Genomic DNA, 20,190 nt, shown 5'->3' on the forward strand with positions numbered 1-20,190 from the left:
CTGGAAAATAACATGGAAGTTATTATACAAAAACTAAAAATATAAACTTACGAAAGAGAGGTATAATGACATAAAGATGCAAGAGTACACAGACAGAAAGAATATCTTTTAGAAAAAGAACATCTTTTTAGAAAAAGAACATTATCTTTATGTTAGTCACTGCTGCATGACTGTGACCAAAACACACAGGAATAACAACATAGTGAAGAAAAAGTTATTTAGACTCACAGTGTCAGAGGTTCAGTCCAAGGTCAGCTGATTCCATTGCTTTGGGACTCAAGCAGAAACTTATCATGTAAGGGAATGGTAAAGAAAACTGCCCAACACATGGCAGTTGCAGCCTGGAAGAACAGAGATTGGTAGAAGCCATGGATTAACTATATTTTCCCCAAGCCATTCCCTCAGTGACACACTCCACCATCCTTCTCTCACCTGCCTGTAGTTATCACCCAGTACAATAGTCTTCTAAAGTTATTAACCTATCAAATGGACTAATCCATTGATTATGTTACAGGCCTCACATCACTTCACCTCCAAACATTCCTATGTTAACACAGGTGTGTGGGATACCTTGTATCCAAACCAATACACTTTTTTTTTAAAGAGAGAGTGAGAGAGGAGAGAGAGAGAGAGAGAGAGAGAGAGAGAGAGAGAGAGAGAGAGAGAGAATTTTTAATTTTTATTTTTTAGTTCTCGGCGGACACAACATCTTTGTTGGTATGTGGTGCTGAGGATTGAACCCGGGCTGCAGGCATGCCAGGCGAGTGCACTACCGCTTGAGCCACATCCCCAGCCCCCAATACACTCTTAAATAAGTGTTTCAACAAAAACTGGATAGGTAAAAGCAGGATAAAACATACACTCATCTTTAAAACATACACTCATCTTTAATACATACAATAATTAACTGAAAAATCAAAACCCTAAATGAATCATCCCAAACTAGAAAACTATCAAAAGAAAACAGGGAAAATAAATCAGGATAGTGGTTGGAAAAATTGGGATATGATCCCCAAAACAGAAAAGAAAAACAAAAATTGACAAATTAAAGTAATCAAACTAAAGTGCTTTTTAGAAAAAAAGGTAACAACAGAATTAAAAATAAAACATACAAATGGAAAAAATATGTGAAACTATTCATTAGAAAAACAATTAATACCCTAAATATATAAAGCACTCAATTAAAAAGCAAATAATAATGATAATAAAAATAATTTAATTTAAAAACACTAAATAACCATTTCTCAAGAGAAAACACACGAATTTCCATGACCTATATGGCTAAATCCTAAAGACTGGCAAGTGGCAATAGGGGATTAAAAAAGACATATACACATTTACAAAAAGAAAGCTGGGACCAAGTGGGACACTGACATCTGATGGAGTGTCAATGACTCAGAGATAACACAGCATGTTTATTACATAGGATTTTTATCATCAAAAGGTTATTTGTGAGAAAATTCGTGCAAAGCAGGCAGGCTTGAAGGTCACAGCACTTGCAGGATATAGTGATTATCTTGTTATGCTCAGAATTCTCTATCCATAGCGGCTGGTATTTGAGATCAAGGTCAAGACTATTATTGTTCCATACCTTTGCACCAAAATTCCCCAGACAGAGCATTACCATAGCTTTTCCTGAATCTTTACAGAAAGTTCCCAGGGAAAAGCACAGCCACAGCTCCAGGGCAGTCAAAGACCATGGTCCAAGGAACCACTCTTCAAACCTCTCCCTTTTTAAAATTTTTAAATGTAACTGATGCATGTCCACTCTAAAGGGCTGGAACTTAGATCAGAATAGCTTGCAGTTTACTGTGTGAAAACAACATAAAATTAAGAACAAGGAAATATGTCCTAAAAGAAACCATGCAATATGTTTTAGCATATTTCAAGGAATGCAAGAATTCAGGTCATCTAACAGCTTTTCTACGAAAATGGCAAGAATAACATGGAAATCTGTCCTTACTGCACAACTTGTATGTAATGGAGCAGATGCAAGAGACCTAAACTAATATTGTTATGATTCTAAGTTCCAAATAGATGCATCTTTACCTTGTTGCAATCTCAGTGGGAGCTAAATTGACAGATGACATGGCATTATAATTGTTGTCTGACCTTAACACTTTGTATCTGATCACCCAAGCCTACTACAGTAGCCTCTAAGGCATTCAACATAGCTTCATGTTTATTATCAATAGCCTCCTGATCTCAGAGGGCTCTTGAAGTATTTTGTACCAAAGCATTGGTGGTGAAGAGTGATTTCTACTCATTTCTTTTCTTTGTTAATCAGCTACTGGTTCTTTGTCTTGATCAAATTCCCTCACTCTAATTAAGGGAACTCTTACTGTCATAAGGCAAATTGGCAAGGATCACTCCAGTTGCTTCAGGCTGAGAGGGGGGAATACAGAGCCAGCAGTTCAGACTTCCCTTTTAGAATTGTTTTGGGTCAGTTGGAGGGGTCCGTGATAAAACGTTTGGTTCAGAAAGAAAACTTTTTAAAGTCATATGGTAGGCGAGTATTGCTATGATAGAAACAAGAAGGCATGAGAACTGGAATGAGATTAATACAAAATGAATGAATATGTTGATGACAATAGAGACTAGCCGCTTTTTTTTTTTTTTGCCAGAAGGTGCAAGAGCTAAGAAACTGTTTCTATGAAAAAGCCAGTGAGTATATGGCCTCTATTTAGGGATGTAAATCTTTAAGGATATAAACTACATTGTTAGAGTTCTCAGGAATATAAATACCACACTAGTTTTTTAATGTCATAGAGGCCCCTTTAATTTGTAGTTAAGATATCTAATTTCATCTGATTTTAAAAAATCCTTTTTTGTAGGCATATCTTTTGGGTTTAGTACAGTTCCCTTTATTTTTTCACATAGGGCTAGATAATCATACTAGCAAACACAGATTAACTCTATGTAGGAGGTAAAGAAATATTTGTAGGCCTTAAATTGCCAAAAGCATCTTTTGACTCTGATAGAGTTTTTTTTTTTTTAATAGTTATTAGGCAGTCCTGTATAAGAATCCTTCTTTTATAACTTCAAGCTTTATTTACTCTTGGTGGGGCTGATACAAGTGTATGTCTTAAGTTACATTAAAAGAACTATTGTCTTTTCTTTTAAATGTCCAGTTATGGCTCTGTTTTAATTATAACTTGTTTTTGCTAGGTGTTTAAGACAAAGCTAATCAAATTAAGTTTGCTCTTATCTACTGTTAAGAGTCAGCTGAATTTTCTTGGGGAACTATTTTTGGGAACTTGGGAGAAGCCTCTTAGCTCCTCTAGTGACATCTGTCAGTGTAAGTCAGGATTTTGTTGACTATGTGGCTTCCCTTGGAAATATCAGGGATATTTTCCTTTCCAATCATCCTCTCCTTTGTAGAATGTACAATGGTTGGCTTTTGTTTTCCAGGGTTCTCCTGATTGGGAGGTCATGTGTTCCAGAGCTGTAAAGCCCTCACAGAAGTGTCCTTGTTTCCTGGGTTCAAGCTGACTCGGAAAGCAAGAACCAAACATTGGCTATTTTCTTCTTAGTCTTTTACTTCCCTAACTTTAGTTTCCAAGTTTTGGCTTTAAACATCTAGCAAGCCAGTTTCACCAATCTTAAAGTAGGAATACTAGGGTTTTAACTTTAATGTCTATTACTCTACAGTTATATTCCCTTTCCACTTAATTGGAAATTATTAGTTCTAGAAGTTAATCTTACATCCCATCGGTCCTTTAGATGAATGCCTATTATTTTAAATTAACTCAGGTTGTTATATTAATAGTTGTACTTTGGTAAGGCACTACCAGAAAATACTTATAAAGTTTACAAGGAAAATACAAAATTAAATTAGCAATAGTAAAACATATTGAGTTTGTATAGTAGCTATGAACCAAGATACATAATTTTTACAATCTCAAATCTTTACCTTAACCTTTAATTTGAAGAACACCAACTTGGCAAAATGTTCTTCTAAACCTGATATTTTAAAGACTTCTAAACGTGGAAGATTTTAATATATCTAGTATGCAAAAAAGCCAGTAACCATACCACAACTAGACTGATAATCTTATATTAACCAAGTTTAACTGTGAAAACAAAATTGGAATCTGGAATGTAGTGTAATACTCTAAAATAACAGTTGTGCAACTATATTCATACAAATCATAGTCTTTAAAACTAGCTTTTATAAATAAGAAAACTTAAGAAATACATAAGAAATTATCTTGATAGATAAAAGCAGAATAATGTCTTAAGAAATAATTATTACTTTAATAAAAAAGAATTAAACTTTGGTTTATATCAAAAAGAATTAAACTTTGGTTTATGTCTGCATATATTAACATTTGACCTTAGAAAAAGCCTTAAATAACTTTAACTGGTTGTTCTTATTATATACAACAAATTTAATTGCACATAAACATTTGAGATTTACCCTCAACAAACCTTATGTAACTTATTTAGACATTTTTACAACTTTTTACTTTAACACACAGAAGAATTTATCACTCATCTTTTTTCAAACTATATTAAAAATTTTTAACATATTTTTATACCTAGAACTTTCTCGTATCTCTTTACCAGTTTTTATCCCCCTTTAAAACTTACATTAAATTAACATTCTGAAAACAAATTACAAATTATTCCATTTTAATAAGATGGAATACTTTATTTTTTATGTTACTTTAATTGAAACTCAACTAAAAGATTTTGTACTCTTTGTATGTAGAAATGCTCTTCAGAGTTTCTTAACTCCTAATAACCTTGTTTTTTATGGAAGACACAAAAATAAAGCAATTTCCAGCTTTTTCCATTTACCAGTTTATTAAAACACATTTAATGTTCAGATATATTTCCTCATGAAATTCAAGAAGAGGAGTACTTGATTTTATATTTAGCAGTTGATGTTTTAGCATTTTAACTTTGCAAATTAATCAGATGTCTCCTTGAACAAAAATGTTTATGAAGATTTAGCCCATTTATGTTAAATCTAATTGACTCAAGTGTAGATAACAGAATAGCCACATCTTCCCTGTTGAGGAAAAAGCCTAAAAGCTATGGATATTACATTTAGACATTTTATAGAAACCCACACAATATTGGCTGACCACCTAAGAAAATTTGTGAGTCAGTAATTATAAAAAAAAAAAATCTTACTCTAATCTGTTTATCTAATTTAAATTGAACTTCTTTTTTATGTCTCATGAACTAAAAGGTATTTGGGCACATTTCTTTTTTAAAATTTTGATTTTTGAGCACTCATATATCTATATGCCAATTTTGATACCATGTACCAGATATATGGACACAGCACATATGTAGACACAACAATACAATACCCAGATGTGCATACATACACAAAACCAACAGGAAATAGAAATATTGTAGTTTTTTGTAGGAGATCTCCAAAGATAGGAGGCAACACAATAAAAGTTTATTAAAGCCTCTATTAGATTTAACCTACTAGAAATGGAAAGAGCCTATGAAACATTTACATTATGGCTTATATTTATGGCAGGATTGTACAGTTGGAAATGACAGGTGCAAAGTCTGACAGCCATGATAGACACTAAAATCAAAGGCTCAGGTTGACACTAGGCTTCAATGACCATCAGATTTACTCCAAACGTTACCATGTCTATATTCTTTTTCATATTTTGTACAGGAGACTTTCCAAAGTATTTGACATTCAAACCTTGACAAACTAACTTTAAATATAGAGTATAGTTGGATGAAATAAGACTAATCAGAAAAATACACTAATTTAGGAATGTGGGATCAAATATGAAACCATGAGATAAAAAGTATAGGAAAAAAAAAACCTTGCATAATCCAAACAACAAGAACAACAAAGGAGTTCTAAAAATATGACAGGTCTATAATTACTCAAGTAAAGGAGCTTGTAGAACATTATTATCAGATTGGAATGCAATTTTGGTTCAATTAGAGTCAATCCAGATATCTAAAGAATGTGAGAGTCCTGAAATCCTCAGGTAAAAATTCTAAAGATAAAGAAGGCTTATATATATGAAATTATTTCTTTTTTCCTTCCTGTGCTGTAGTGTTTGGGGGAAAACATGTTAAGAAAGTAAGGTGGAGTGTAAGAACAGTTATGATAACCAGCCTTTTAGGTCCCACAGTGGTTTAAATTTAAAAATGACACGTTTTTTATCCCTTTGGTCTCAAACTAGTCCTTTGCAGGCCTTATAAATCTCTCAAGTTCTGCAGACTCTGTAAGACTTGGGAATATAAAGATATAGCAGAAGTCAAAAGTAAGGTGAACTACTGTTCTGGATTTGAGAAGCAAAACCTCATATATAGGGCATTATAACTTTTTATTTCTTTATTTATTTCTAAATCAGTCTCTTAAGGTGCAGTCCTGTAGTTTATGTTTCCTCTGAAGATAAGTTTTCATGCCCCAGTTGGTAATCAGGCAAGGTTGGATGCAGAATATTATGAGACATTTCCATTTTCCAACTGTGCTTATATCATTTCCCAGAAAAAAATGAGACGATTTTTTGAGCATCTAGCTACCAGCCTCTAGTGGCCAGTCATTTCTACTCCTTCTTTATGAAAATGAGGTTGTCCTCTGAACGACATGAAAATTCCAATAATTTCAATATGCAGACTAGGGGTAAGCCTGGCATAACTACTGATAACAAAGCTCCCATGTGAGTATGAGAAAACAGAACTCCAGCACCATGCCATAAAAAAGAGGAAAAAAAAAAGATGCTTTAGGGACATCTCCCTATGAGTTTCTTTTTATCATCAAATCCTTCTCTCAGCACACAATTTTGTCAAATCTACTGCTGACATCATTAGCATAATAAACAAGGTCCTTTTTTTGTCTCATGCCAAAGACCCTATAGAGTCTGGAAACAGAGGCAAGACTTCTTTTGACACTATAAACTCCAAATGTGATAACCCACAGGAAAAAAAAATGACCTAGTTGGTGTATATTTATCTACTCTGTTAGCCAAAGTGATCTCTGGAGGGTAAGAATGTCATCTAATGGTTCTTAGACATTTAATGCCCTTCTTCAGGAGGAGTTTACAGAAGGAGTGAATTGAAAATTCTTCCCTTTTGCAGCCAAAGAAAGTCATGGAGCACAGAAACAACAATGGGAAGCCCTATAGGCTTATAACATCATAAAAGATTTTTCAACCCAGACCCTCAAGGTAGGGAGACCCTGGAACAATATATGCTAAGCCCTGAAAGAAAATGGATGCCAACCAAGAGTGTTATATACACCAAAATTAAGCTTCAGATTGTATGATAAAAAAAAAAAAAACTTCCATGGTAAACAAAAGTTAAAAGGATTTACAGCAAGAAAGCCCACACTACAGAACCTTCATAGCAAAGTATTCCATGAGGAGGAAATGAAAAACAACATGAAAATCTGCAAAGGAAGGAACTACACTAAACGGGAGGCTAAAAAAATAAAAAGAGAAACCAAGACAAGTCAAAAAGCAAAAATAAACCAAAATGACCAGTAATACAAAACACATTTCAATAATAACCCTGAATGTGCATGGCCTAAACTCATCAATTAAAAGACATAGACTGGCAGATTAGATTGAAAAAAAGAGAGAGAGAGAGAGAGAGACCCAACAATATACTGCATTCAAGAGACTCATCTCACAGGGAAAAACATCCACAGACTGAAGGTGAAAGGATGGGGGAAAATGTATCCCTCACATGGACCATATGAACAAGTAGGCATTTCCATTCTCATATCAGATAAAGTGTATTTCAAATAAAGATTAGTGAAAAAGAATGAAGAAGGACATTTCATACTACTCAAGAGAATCATACATCAACAAGTCATCACAATCATAAATATCTATGCCCCAAACAATGGGATAGGGTTTTATAACAAACCCTTTAGGCTTTATAACAAACCCTTCTCAACTTCAAGGATCAAATAGACCACAAAAACATAATCCTGGGTGATTTAAACACACCTCTTACCACTGGCTAGATCTTCCAAACTGAAACTAAACAAAGGAACTATAGAACTCAATAAAACAATAATTTAGTCTTTACAGACATATATAGACTATTCTATCCATCAATGAGTGAATACACTTTTTTTCTCAGCAGCACCTGGACCCTTCTCCAAAATTAACCATATGTTATGCCACAGAGCAAGTCTTAGCAAATATAAAATATAGAGATACTACCCTGTATTCTATCTGATCATAACAGAATAAAATTAGAAATCAATGATAAAACAAAAAAGTTGAAGCTACTCCAACATTTGGAGACTTAAAAATACACTGCTGAATGACACATGTATAACAGAAGATATCAGGGAGGAGATGAAAGTTCTTAGAGGTAAATGAGAACTACAATACAACATAACAAAACACTAGGATACTATGAAGGCAGTAATAAGAGGAAAGTTCATTGCATTAAGCTCATTCAATAAAAGAAGAAAAAGTAAAAAAAAAATAAATGACCTGACATAACATCTCAAAGCCCTAAAAAAGAATAACAAACCAACAACAAAAGTAGAAGAAGAGAGGAAATAGTTATAATCAGGGCTGAAATCAATTAAATTGAAACAAACAAACAAACAAACAAACAAAAAACAATTCAAAAAATTGATAAAACAAAAAGCTGGAGGGTTTTTTTGAAAAAAAAATAAAATAAAACTGACATACACTTAGTCACTCCAATGAAAAGAAGGAGAGTAAAACTCAAATTACTAAAATTTGTGATAAAAAGGAAATATTAAAACAGACACTTGAAATGCAGGAGACAATTAGAAACTATTTTAAAAATTTATACTGAAGTAAAATAGAAAACCTCAAAGATACTGATAAATTTCTAGAGATATATAATCTGCCAAAACTGAGCCAGGAGGACATACACAATTTAAAGAGATCAATTTCAAACAAGGAAGTAGAAGACACCATTAAAAGCCTACCAACCAAGAAAAGCCCAGGACCAGATGGATTCTCAACCAATGTCTATAAGACATACAAAGTAGAATTAATACCAGTACTTCTCAAATTATTCCATGAAATGGAAAAGGAGGAAACCCTTCCAAACTCATTCTATGAAGCTAATATCATCCTGATACCAAAACCAGACAAAGACACATCAAGGAATGATATCCCTGAATAACATAGATGCAAAAATTTTCAATAAAATCGGGTAAATTGCATACAAAGACATATTTAAAAATTTTGCATCATTATCAAGTGGAGTTAATTCTAGGGATGCAAGGTTGGTTCAACATATAGAAATCAATAAACATAATTCATCACATAAATAAGTTAAATATAAGAATCATGTGCTTATATCAATTGATGCAGACAAAGCATTTGACATAATACATCACCCTTGCCTATTCATAACACTAGAAAAACTAGGGATAGTAGGAATACACCTCAACATTGTAAAAGATATCTATGCTAAACCCAAGACCAATGTCATTCTAAATGGAAAAAAAAAATTGGAAGCATTTCCACTAAAAAATGGGTCAAGACAGGGAGGCCCTCTTTCACCACTTCTATTCAACATAGTTTTTGAAAGTCTAGCAAAAGCAATTAGAAAGATGAAAGAAATTAAAGAGATATGAATAGGAAAAGAAGGACTCAAACTATCATTATTTGCAGATGACATAATTCTATACATAGAGGATCCAAAAAATTCCACCAGAAAACTTCTAGAATTAATTAATGAATTCAACAATGTAAATACCCATAAATCAAATGAATTTCTATACATCAGTAATAAATTATCTGAAAGAGAAATTAGGAAAACTACCCCATTTACAATAGCCTAAAAAAAAAAAACACCTTGGTAATCAATTTTAAAAAAGAGGTGCAAGACCTCTAAAAAGACAATTAGAGAACACTAAAGAAAGAAATTGAAGGAAACTTTAGAAGATGGAGAGATCTCCCATGTTCTGCATAGGCAGAATTAATATTGTCAAAATGGCCATAATACCCAAAGCACTATACAGATTCAATGCGATTCCAATTCAAATCCCATAGTCATTCTTTATAGATACAAAAATAATCATAAAATTCATTTGGAAAAATAAGAGACAATCTTTAGCAAGAAAAGTGGAGCAGGAGGCACCACAATACTAGACCTTATACTGTACTACAAAGCTATAGTAACAAAAACATCATGGTATTGGCACCAAAATAGACTTGTAAACCTATGGTACATAATAAAAGACACAGAGACAAACCCACAAAAAGCCAGTTATCTCATACTAGACAAAAGCACCAAAAACATACATTGAAGAAAAGAAAGCCCCTCAACAATTGGTGCTGAGAGAGCTGGAAATCCATATGCTGCAAAATGATACTAAATTCCATACACAAAAGTAATTCAAAGTGGATGAAGTACCTAGAAATTACACCAGAGACCCTTTAAGTAATAGAAGTAGATTAGGCCCAAATCTTCATCATGTCAGATTAGGCCCCAATTTCCTTAACAAGACTCCTAAAACACAATAAATGAAATAAAGAATCAATAAATGGGATGGATCCAAATTAAAAAGCTTCTTTTCAGAAAAAAAAAATGAGGTAAAGAGAAAGCCTATGTTTGGGAGCAAATTTTTGCCACAAGCATGTCAGATAGACAGTAATCTCCAAAAATGTATACAGAACTTAAAAAACTTAACACATAAAAACAACAAACAACCTAATCAATAAATGGGCTAAGGAGCTGAAGAGACACTTCTCAGAAGATGATATATAATCAATCAACAAATATATGAAAAAATGTTCAACATCCCTAGCAATTATAGAAATGCAAATCAAAACTAAAATTTTATTTCACTCCAGTTAAAATGGCAGTTATCAAGAATAAAAACAACAATAAGTGTTGATGAGGATGTGGGGGTAAAGGCACACTTACACATTACTCGTGGGACTGCAAATTGGTACAGCCAATCTGGGAAATTGTATGGAGATTCCTTTTAAAACTTGGAATGGAACCACCATTTGACCCAGCTATACTACTCTTTGGTCTATACCCAAAGGACTTTAAAAAAAAAAAAAAAAAACATACTACATGGACACAGCCACATCAATGTTGATAGCAGCACAATTCACAATAGCCAAACTGTCCTTGATGAACCAAACTAGGGGCCCTATAATAGAGGAATGAATAAAGAAACTGTGGTATATATACACAATGGAATATTACTCAGCAACAAAGGAGAATAAAATTAAGGCAGTTAGAGGTAAATGGATGGAGTTAGACAATATCATGCTAAGCAAAGTAAGCCAATCTCAAAAACCCAAAGGCCGAAATATTTCTCTGATAAGTGGATGCTAACCCATAATGTGGGGGGTGAGATGAGAGGAAGATCTTTCAATGGGGTAAAGAGAGGGGAGAGGAGCATGGTGGTAGGAAAGATGGTAGAATGAGATGGACAACATTACCCTAAGTACATGTGTGATTGCATGAATGATGAGATCCTACTTTAGGTACAATCAGAAAAGTAAAAATTGTGCTCCATTTGTATACAATGAATTGAAGAGCATTCTGCTTTCATGTATGAATGATTAGAACAACTAAATTTTTAAAAAAAGAATTTTATAAAATAGGAGGTACAAGAATGACACAGCCATAAATGCCCCAGTAGAAGAGCATGTAGAACATCTTTATTGGATCAGAGTGTATTTTTGAGTCAGCTTGCAGTCATTCCAGATATTTAAAGAGACTCCCGAAATCCTGAGGTAAAGACTTTTAAAGTAAAGTCTATGTAGATGACATCATTCCATTTTACTCCCTGTGTCATAGTGTTTAGGGAGAAACTTGTTAAGAAATAAGGGTTTTAGAGTGTGAAAGCAGATGAGATAGCCAGTAATTTAGGTCCCACAGCAGCTTGAATTTAAAAGTAACACTTTTCTCCCCCTTTGGTCTCAAACTGGTTCTGAATAATTGCCTCTGCAATTTACATTTTATATGCAAGCCTAGGAGAGATGGAGATTTAGAAGAAGTGAAGAAGTAAGGAAAGCTGATGTTTGAACTTGAGAGGCAAAACCTCAGGCATAGAACATTTTAACTTTTTTTTTTCTTTTATAAAATCAAACTCTAAAGGTCTAGTAGTGCTATAGGTTATGTTTTCTCTGAAGAACTCTTTCCCCCCTTTCTTTCTTTCTTTCTTTCTTTCTTTCTTTCTTTCTTTCTTTCTTTCTTTCTTTCTTTCTTCTTTCTTTCTTTTTATTTCTTGAGCTTTAAGCAATTAGTCTAAGCATTTGTATGTAAAGATTCCTCTTTTTGGAAACTGCATGTCCCATATTTACTTTGGGTTAGCTTCCACACATAAGAGACATTTTATACTCCTTACCTTTCTTTTCTGATGCATGTCCTCAGGAGTGTCCCGTAATCTAATCATTGAAGTTCCCCTGTGTCTGGTCCCTGTATGAGTGCCAACTGCTGTGGCCCACAAGGCCAAAACTTATAGACTGGTGAGGGGTGATAAGGGGGTTAGAAAGACTACATTTACAAAAAGAAAGCTGGGACCAGGTGGGACACAAACCTTTGATGGAGGATCAGTGACCCAGAGTTAGCACAGCACATTTATTGTATAAGTTTTACCATCAAAAGGTTATTTGTGGGAAAGTTTCTGTAAAGCAGGTGGACTTGAAGGTTGCAGTGCTTGTAAGATATTGTGGTTGTCTTGGTATGCTCAGAATTCTCTATCTACAGAAGCTGGTGTCTCAGCTCAAGGTCAAGATTTTTATTGTTTCATACCTTTTCAAAGAACTCCCTTGGTAGGGCATCACCATAGCTCCTGGACACTCTCAATGCTCATCTTTGCATGAAAAGTTCCCAGGGCAAAATACAGCCACAGCTCCAAGGCAGTCAAAGACCATGATCCAAGTCACCAGTCTTCACAACAAATCACAAACAAGTATATAAAAATCCTCAGTAGCACTGATCATAAGGAAATGTATATCAAAACCAGAGTGAGAAGTCATCTAACCCTACTTAGAATGGATAATATCAAAAGGCTAAACATGACACATCCTGGCAAGAATATGGAAAACATATGTGCAAATATAAATTAGCAAAGTTTTTAGAAAAAATAGTACAAAGTTTCCTTATAAAAGTAGAAATGTAATTATCATATCATCCAGCAATTCCATCCCTGAGTATGTATCCATAAAAAGAAAATCATTATGCTAAAGAGATATCTGCACTCCAATGTTTACTGCAGCACTGTTCAAAATACGCCAAATGCCATATATACCTAGGTTGATCAAGGACACACACACACACACACACACTTTTATATGCACATACACATATATAGAGTGGAATATTCTTTAATCATAACAAACTTGTCATTTATAGCAACCTGTTTGAAACTAAAGGACATTAAATTCAGTAAAATAATTTAGGCATAGAAAAGTAAATCTTGAATGTTCTTGCTCATATGTGGAAACTGAAAAGGTTGATTTCATACTAGTGGATAGTAAAATAGTGATTACTAGAGAGTGAGAAGTGATGGAACAGGGACAGATGGAGAGTGGATGATTAATAGTTACATGGGAACAGTTGAATAGGAGAAATAATTTCAAGTTTTCTATAGTACAGTAGTGTAATTATGTTTGAAAAAAATTAATAGTATACTTCAAAATAGCTAGTAGAAAGAATTTCAAATATTCCCAACACTCAGAAATGATATATGTTATGGTGACAGATATATCAGTTACCTTCTTCTAATCATTACATGTTGTATACATTTATCCAAATATCACACTGTACCCATTCATATGCATTGTTGTTTTGTCGATTAAAATTAAATGCAAAATAAAAGCAATTTGAAAATATTTTACAATGATTGCTAGCATATAGAGAAAGAGTATTCATAATGATAATTATAATGGCATTATAATGGCAAATAGCATATAGAGAAACAATATTCATAATGATAAATATGGAATCCTTTGAGCAATGATAATAAATATAATATTTAAAGTAAAAATTTAGTCCAAGTTGGGTTGGTATTTAGTAATCTCTGCTCATTGACCAATTGGTATTATATTACTTTGAATCACCTTAGTTATATGGATAGTGCTTATTAATATAGGAGGCATTTTTAAAAAAAAATTATTGGTTGTTTTTTATTTACACATAACAGTAGAATCCATTTTGATATAAGCATGGAATATATCTTATTCTAGTTAGTGTCCCATTCTTATAGTGGGACTCACTGTGTTGTTTTCATATATGTACATAGAAAAATCATGTCAGAGTTATTCCATTGTATTTCCTTTGCTTATACCCCCTTCCTTTTCTCCACTTTCCATTGTCCAATCTACAGAACTTCTATTCTTCTTATCAATTCCCCTCCCCCTTACTTTTGGTTAGTTTCCACATATAAGATAAAACATTTTACCTATAGATTTTGGTGACCAGATTACTTTACTTAGCAAGATAGTCTCCATATCCATCCATTTCCTAGCAAATATCATAAAGTCATTCTTCTTTATGGCTGAGTAATACTTTATTGTGTATCTATGCTGTATTTTCTTTATCCACTCATTTGTTACGTACATTATTATATTAGGTATGTACATTAGTTCAATAGCTTAGCTATTGTGAATTGAGTTGCTATAAATATTTTTGTGGGGCTGGGGTTGTGGCTCAGTGGTAGAGTGATTGCCAAGCATGTGTGAAGCACTGGGTTTGATTCTCAGCACTGCATATAAATAAATAAATTAAATAAAGGTCCATCAGAAACTAAAATAATAATAATAAAATAATAATAATAATAATAACAATAATAATAATAAAATATTGTTGCCTCAGTGTAGTAAGCTGATTTTAGGGCCTTTGGATATATACAAAGGAGTGGGACACTTGGGTCAAATTGTGGTCTCATTCCAAGTTTCCTGAGGAATCTCCATACTGCTTTCCATAGTGGTTGCACCAATTGGCAGTCGCACAAGCAATGTATAAGTGTATGTTTTCCCCAATAACCTTACCAATATTTATTGTTACCTGTATTATTAATAATGGTCATTGTGACTGGAGTGAGATAAAATCTCAGTATAGTTTTAATTTGTACTTCTCTAATTGCAAGGGATGTTGAACTTTTTTTCATATACTTGTTAGTTATTTGTATTTCTCCTTCTGTGAAGTGTCTTTTAAGTGCCTTTGCTTATTTATTGACTGCGATATTTGTGTGTGTGTGTGTGTGTGTGTGTGTGTGTGTTTGGTTTCTCTTGTTGTTTTTGAGTACTTAATATATTTTTATTCTGGAAATTAATGCTCTATCTGAGGTACAGTGACAAAGAATCTCTCCCCTTCCGTAGGCTTTCTCTTCATGCTCTTGAATGTTTTCTTTGAAAAAGCTATTCAGTTTTATACCATCCATTTATCCATTATTGATTTTATTTCTTGTCTTTAGGCATCTTAATAAAGAAATCACTTTCTGAGCTAATACATTGGAGCATTGAGCCTACCTTTTCTTCTAGTATGTATAGTGTTTCTGATCTAATACCTAGGTTCTTGATCCATGTTGAGTTGATTTTTTTTGCAGGGTGAGAGAGAGAAAAGGGTAATTTTACTACATATGAATTTCTAGGTCTCCCAGCATGATTTGTTGAAGAGGGTGTCTTTTCTCCAGTGTATATTATTGGTGCCTTTGTCTAGTATGTATTTTTGAAGATTTGTCTCTGTGTCTTCTATTCTGTTCCATTCATCTTCTTGCTTATTTTTGGTGCCAATGCCATGCTCTTTTTATTAACTATATCTCTGTAGTATAATTTTAGGTCTAGTGTTGTGATGCCACCTGCTTCACTTTTCTTTCTGAGACTCTTTTTGGCTCTTCTGGGCCTCTTGGTTTATCAATAAATTTTGTAAATATTTTTTTCTGCTTTCATGTAGAACATCATTGTAATTTTGATGGGAACTGCATTGAATCTGTCTGTATAGCACATTTGGTAGTATGGCTGTTTTGACAATATTAATTATGCCTATCCAAGAATATAGGAAGTCTTTATAGCTTGTAAGATCTTCCCAATGTATTTACTTAGTCTTCTGTAATTTTCACTATAGAGTTCTTTCACCTCTTTTCTTAGATTGATCCCCTAGAATTTTATTTTTTTGAGGATATTGTTAATGAAATGGTTTTCCTAATATTTTTAGCTGATTCATCATTGGTATTAATTTTATATCCTATTATATTGCTGAATTTATTTCAAATTTTAAAAGTTTTATGGGGAAGGGGTTTGGGTCTTCTAAATATAGGATCATGTCATTGACAAACAGAGATAGTTTTAGCTCTACATTTTCTACTTATATCCTTTTGATTTCATTCGTTTGCCTCTTTCTCTGGCTAGAGATTCAAGGACTATATTGAATAAAAGTGGGGAAAGTAGGTATCCCTATCTTGTTCCTCTTTTTAGATTGAATGTTTTCCATTTTTCTCCATTTGAAATGATATTGGCCTTGGGTTTAACATATATAGCTTTTAAAATATTGAGTTATGATCCTTTGTTTGTTTGTTTGCTTTCAGAACTTCTTATATATTTTTCCAAGTCCTCCTAGCTTTTAGGGTATGGATTGAAAAATTAGATGAGATCTGGATTGGTTTTCATCTAAATGTGATCAGTCTTTTTTTCCCCTCTTCTAACTTCTTTTAAAATTTTATTCTCATTCTGTTTGTTAGGTATTGTCATAATAATTTGCTTAGTAGTGTGTCTTTTTAAATTATATACATTTAGCGTCATGTATGCTTCATGTATTGGATTTTTCATTTCATTCTTGAGATTTAGAAAATTTTTGTTATTATTTCATTAAAAAGATTATGCATTTTATTTTCTACTTTGTCTACCCATATGAATGTTATCTTTGGCCTTTTAATGATATCTCATATTTCTTGAAAATTATATTTGTGGTCTCTTAACATCTTTCCTCTATGATCACCTTTATTTTAAAGATTACATACTTCATCTTTGTTATCTGAAAATCTATATTCCAAGTGGTCTAGTCTATTGGTGATGCTTTCCATTGAATTTTTAATTTGTTTTATTGATTCCTTAATTTCAGTAATTTCTGACTGATTTTTTCTTTAGAATTTCTACTTCTGTATGTGAGAGATCTTTCACTTTTTGTATCTTGCTGTGATTTCACTCCTTACATTACCTTTTATATCATAAATCAATTTAACAATTAACTTTCTAAAATTATTCTCTTACATTCCTCTACTGTAGTGGAGTCTGCTATTGAGCCATTCTGGTTTGTTTGAGATAGTTTATTCCCTTGCTTTTTTATATTATTTGTGTCTATTCATCTATCTGAATAAATCTGAAGCAGCAGAGCTGCTATTTTATGTGCTTTTGATGGTCCTGTAAGTTTCCTTTGCCTCATAGATTGGGGGAAGCCCAATAAATACAACTAACTATGCATGCAATATAAAGCACTAAATTAAGTACTTAATTCCTAGATGAACATTTACAAAGTTATATGACACAATAAACAACAAAGGTAGGATCATAAGTTTCTATAAATAAAGATAATAAGTAATCATGAAGTATATCTGGCTTAAAATCAAACAATAGGTGTTTTCTATGACTTCTGTTTTATTAATTGTTGCTATAGCATTAGTAGTGGGGTCCGGCATTTTATAAATCAATTAGTGTTAAGAGAAGTTAAAGACAGAGTTCATTGAGACTAGCAAACAATACAATCAGGATGGCTAAAGGTAAACCCATAAAAGAAAAGGACAAAATGTCTGCTTATGCCTTCTTTGTGCAACATTCGGAGAAGAACATATGGAAAAATTGAAGAAGTTGCTGTCAATTTTGCAGAATTTTCCAAGAAGTCTCTGAGAGTAGAAGACAATATCTGGGAAGATAATATCTGAATTTGATGAATGACAAAGGCAGATAAAGTATGCTATGATTGGGAAATGAATGATTATGGACCAGCTAAGCGAAGTAAGAAGAAAAAGGACCCTAATTCCTCCAAAAGATCACCATCTGTAATCTTCCTGTTTTGTTCAGAATTCTGCCCCAAGATTAAGTCCACAAATTCTGGTACCTCTATTGGAGACGTGACAAAAAAGCTGGGTGAGATGTGGTATAATTTAAGTGCCAGTGAAAAGCAGCCATACATCACTAAGGCTGCAAACTTGAAGGATAAGTATGAGAAGGAAGTTGCTGACTGACTCTAAGTCTAAAGGACAATTTGATGGCATAAAGGATCCTGCTAACATTGCCCAGAAATGGTGGAAGAGGAAGATGAAGAAGATGAAGAGGAAGAAGAGGAGATACCTTAGAGTACAGGAACACCATGATCCCTGTTCTCATTAGGATCAATTACAGAATTTGATCACGATCATATTGTATTCTCTCAAAAGTGCTCTAGAAATTGTCAGTGGTTTACATGATATGGCCCTTGGTGTCTAGAGCATCCTGAAACTCTATGGAAGTTTTATATATTTCCAAACACTTTTTAAATAAAAAGGCACTCTCCTGCTATCCTCTGTGCACTTTGTGGTTGATGGGACAAGGCATTTGAAGATGTTTCTGCCATTTAAAAAAAAAAAAAAACTTAGAAGGTGGTTCTAACTATATGGTTATTGGGTACAAATTCTCAGTTATCAATTGTACATATCTATCATTATAATAAAAGAACAAAACAACTGGGAAAAAATTATTGATGCCCCTTTCTTGGCATTGAGGCTATGGAGTGAAGCTCCGGGCATGCACTGTGAGGCTGGATCTGTTGACACTGTAGTGGACATCCATATAGCATCAGGTTGTGTCGTTTTTGTACATAGTGATAAAGCATTCTGCTTCCTTTCTTACTTGTGGAAAAAGGAAAGTCATCTGGCATGAGAAGTGTTTTAATTTTTTTTTAAGTTAAATACAATAGATTTTAAACTTTGTTTTCCAACAAAGTATAGAACTCTTCATTGTCAGCGAAGGGCCACCACATCAATGAGAGCTCAAGAACTTCTGTACTTACATACAATTTGTAATGTTATGTTATTTTTTTGTATGTTTAAAAAGATGAAATGTTTCTGAAGTTAAATAAGCAGAATTACATCAAAAATAAAGATAGAGTTCATTAAGGGAAAAGAAGAGGAGAAGGGGTTAGAAAAGGGTTTATAGATTTAAGAGGTGAATAGGGTAAATATGGAGGCAACATAGCATGTACTGTTTATGAGTGGGGAGGAGAAAAATGTAAGAAAAAAATTAAAGGAAAAGCGAAAGTGAAAACCGTGGAGTTTGGCTGTTAGCAAAAGAGAGAAATAGGAACAAAGGGAAAGAGATGCACTTTTACACTCTTTTTTGGACCTTGTGTACTAATTTGGCCAACTCCCACTAGGAGCTCAGTTCCAATACTTTTCCTCATCCTTCTCTGATACAACCCAAATTTTCTAGTCTTCAAGGATCTCTGTCTAATATTGAACATCAGTGGACAGCTTTTTTTCATTCACCTCACAGATAAGCAGTTCACTCACTCTTTGAGTCATCTGTCACAGAGTTGTGAGAAACTCTGCTTCCAGTTAATCTACCCTCTTGTCTCCTTCTCCTAAAGGAGGTATTTCATGAATCAAATAAAGTGAGAACTTTTAAAATACTAAAAAAAAACAAAAAACAAAAAAACGGAGATATTAAGCTTTTTTTCCATGAACTTCTAGATAGACTGTAAGATTTTTATTAGTGTTTTTCAATCATTGACTATTGTTAGAACATTAATAAAATGTACATATATGCTTACTGTATTTTTTCCTCACCAGCATTAGATGATATAAATGTAAATTTGTATTTTAAACATAAAATGTTACAGCCAGAAACTTTCTGTGATATCCAATTTAATTTAAGACAGATAGGCTGGATTGAAGAAAGAACAAATTACCTAAATTTCAAATGAAATTAAATGTAATAAAAGAATTTTACTTCCTTCTAAATATAAGAATTTTTGTTTTATACTAATGAGAAATGTTTTGATTTAATTAAAGTCAAATTTTTATCTATATTTGACTAAGTTTTTATTGCCATATTCCTTTCTTTGTTTAAAAACAACAAGAAGATGTCTTTTCATATTAATAGTACATGAATAATTCAGAATTTCCTATTTTATTTTTATGGTCCCATTATCCCAACTATTTTTTTAAATTTTCTGTATTGTTGCATTTTATTAGTGAAAGCAAAATTAAAATGAAAATCTCTTCTATAAAAAAAGCAGAAAAAACCTTTGTTT

The 20,190-nt window shown here is 33.0% G+C and overlaps 1 pseudogene; it reads left to right on the top strand.

Moving 5' to 3' along the window:
- LOC113175815 (high mobility group protein B3-like) overlaps positions 1 to 18,256 on the top strand; it is a 170,981-nt pseudogene extending 152,725 nt beyond the window's left edge.
- Positions 18,257 to 20,190: the final 1,934 nt, after the last annotated feature.

This window comes from Urocitellus parryii, chromosome 2 (genome assembly GCF_045843805.1).
Source record: "Urocitellus parryii isolate mUroPar1 chromosome 2, mUroPar1.hap1, whole genome shotgun sequence".
NCBI classification, from domain to species: domain Eukaryota; kingdom Metazoa; phylum Chordata; class Mammalia; order Rodentia; family Sciuridae; genus Urocitellus; species Urocitellus parryii.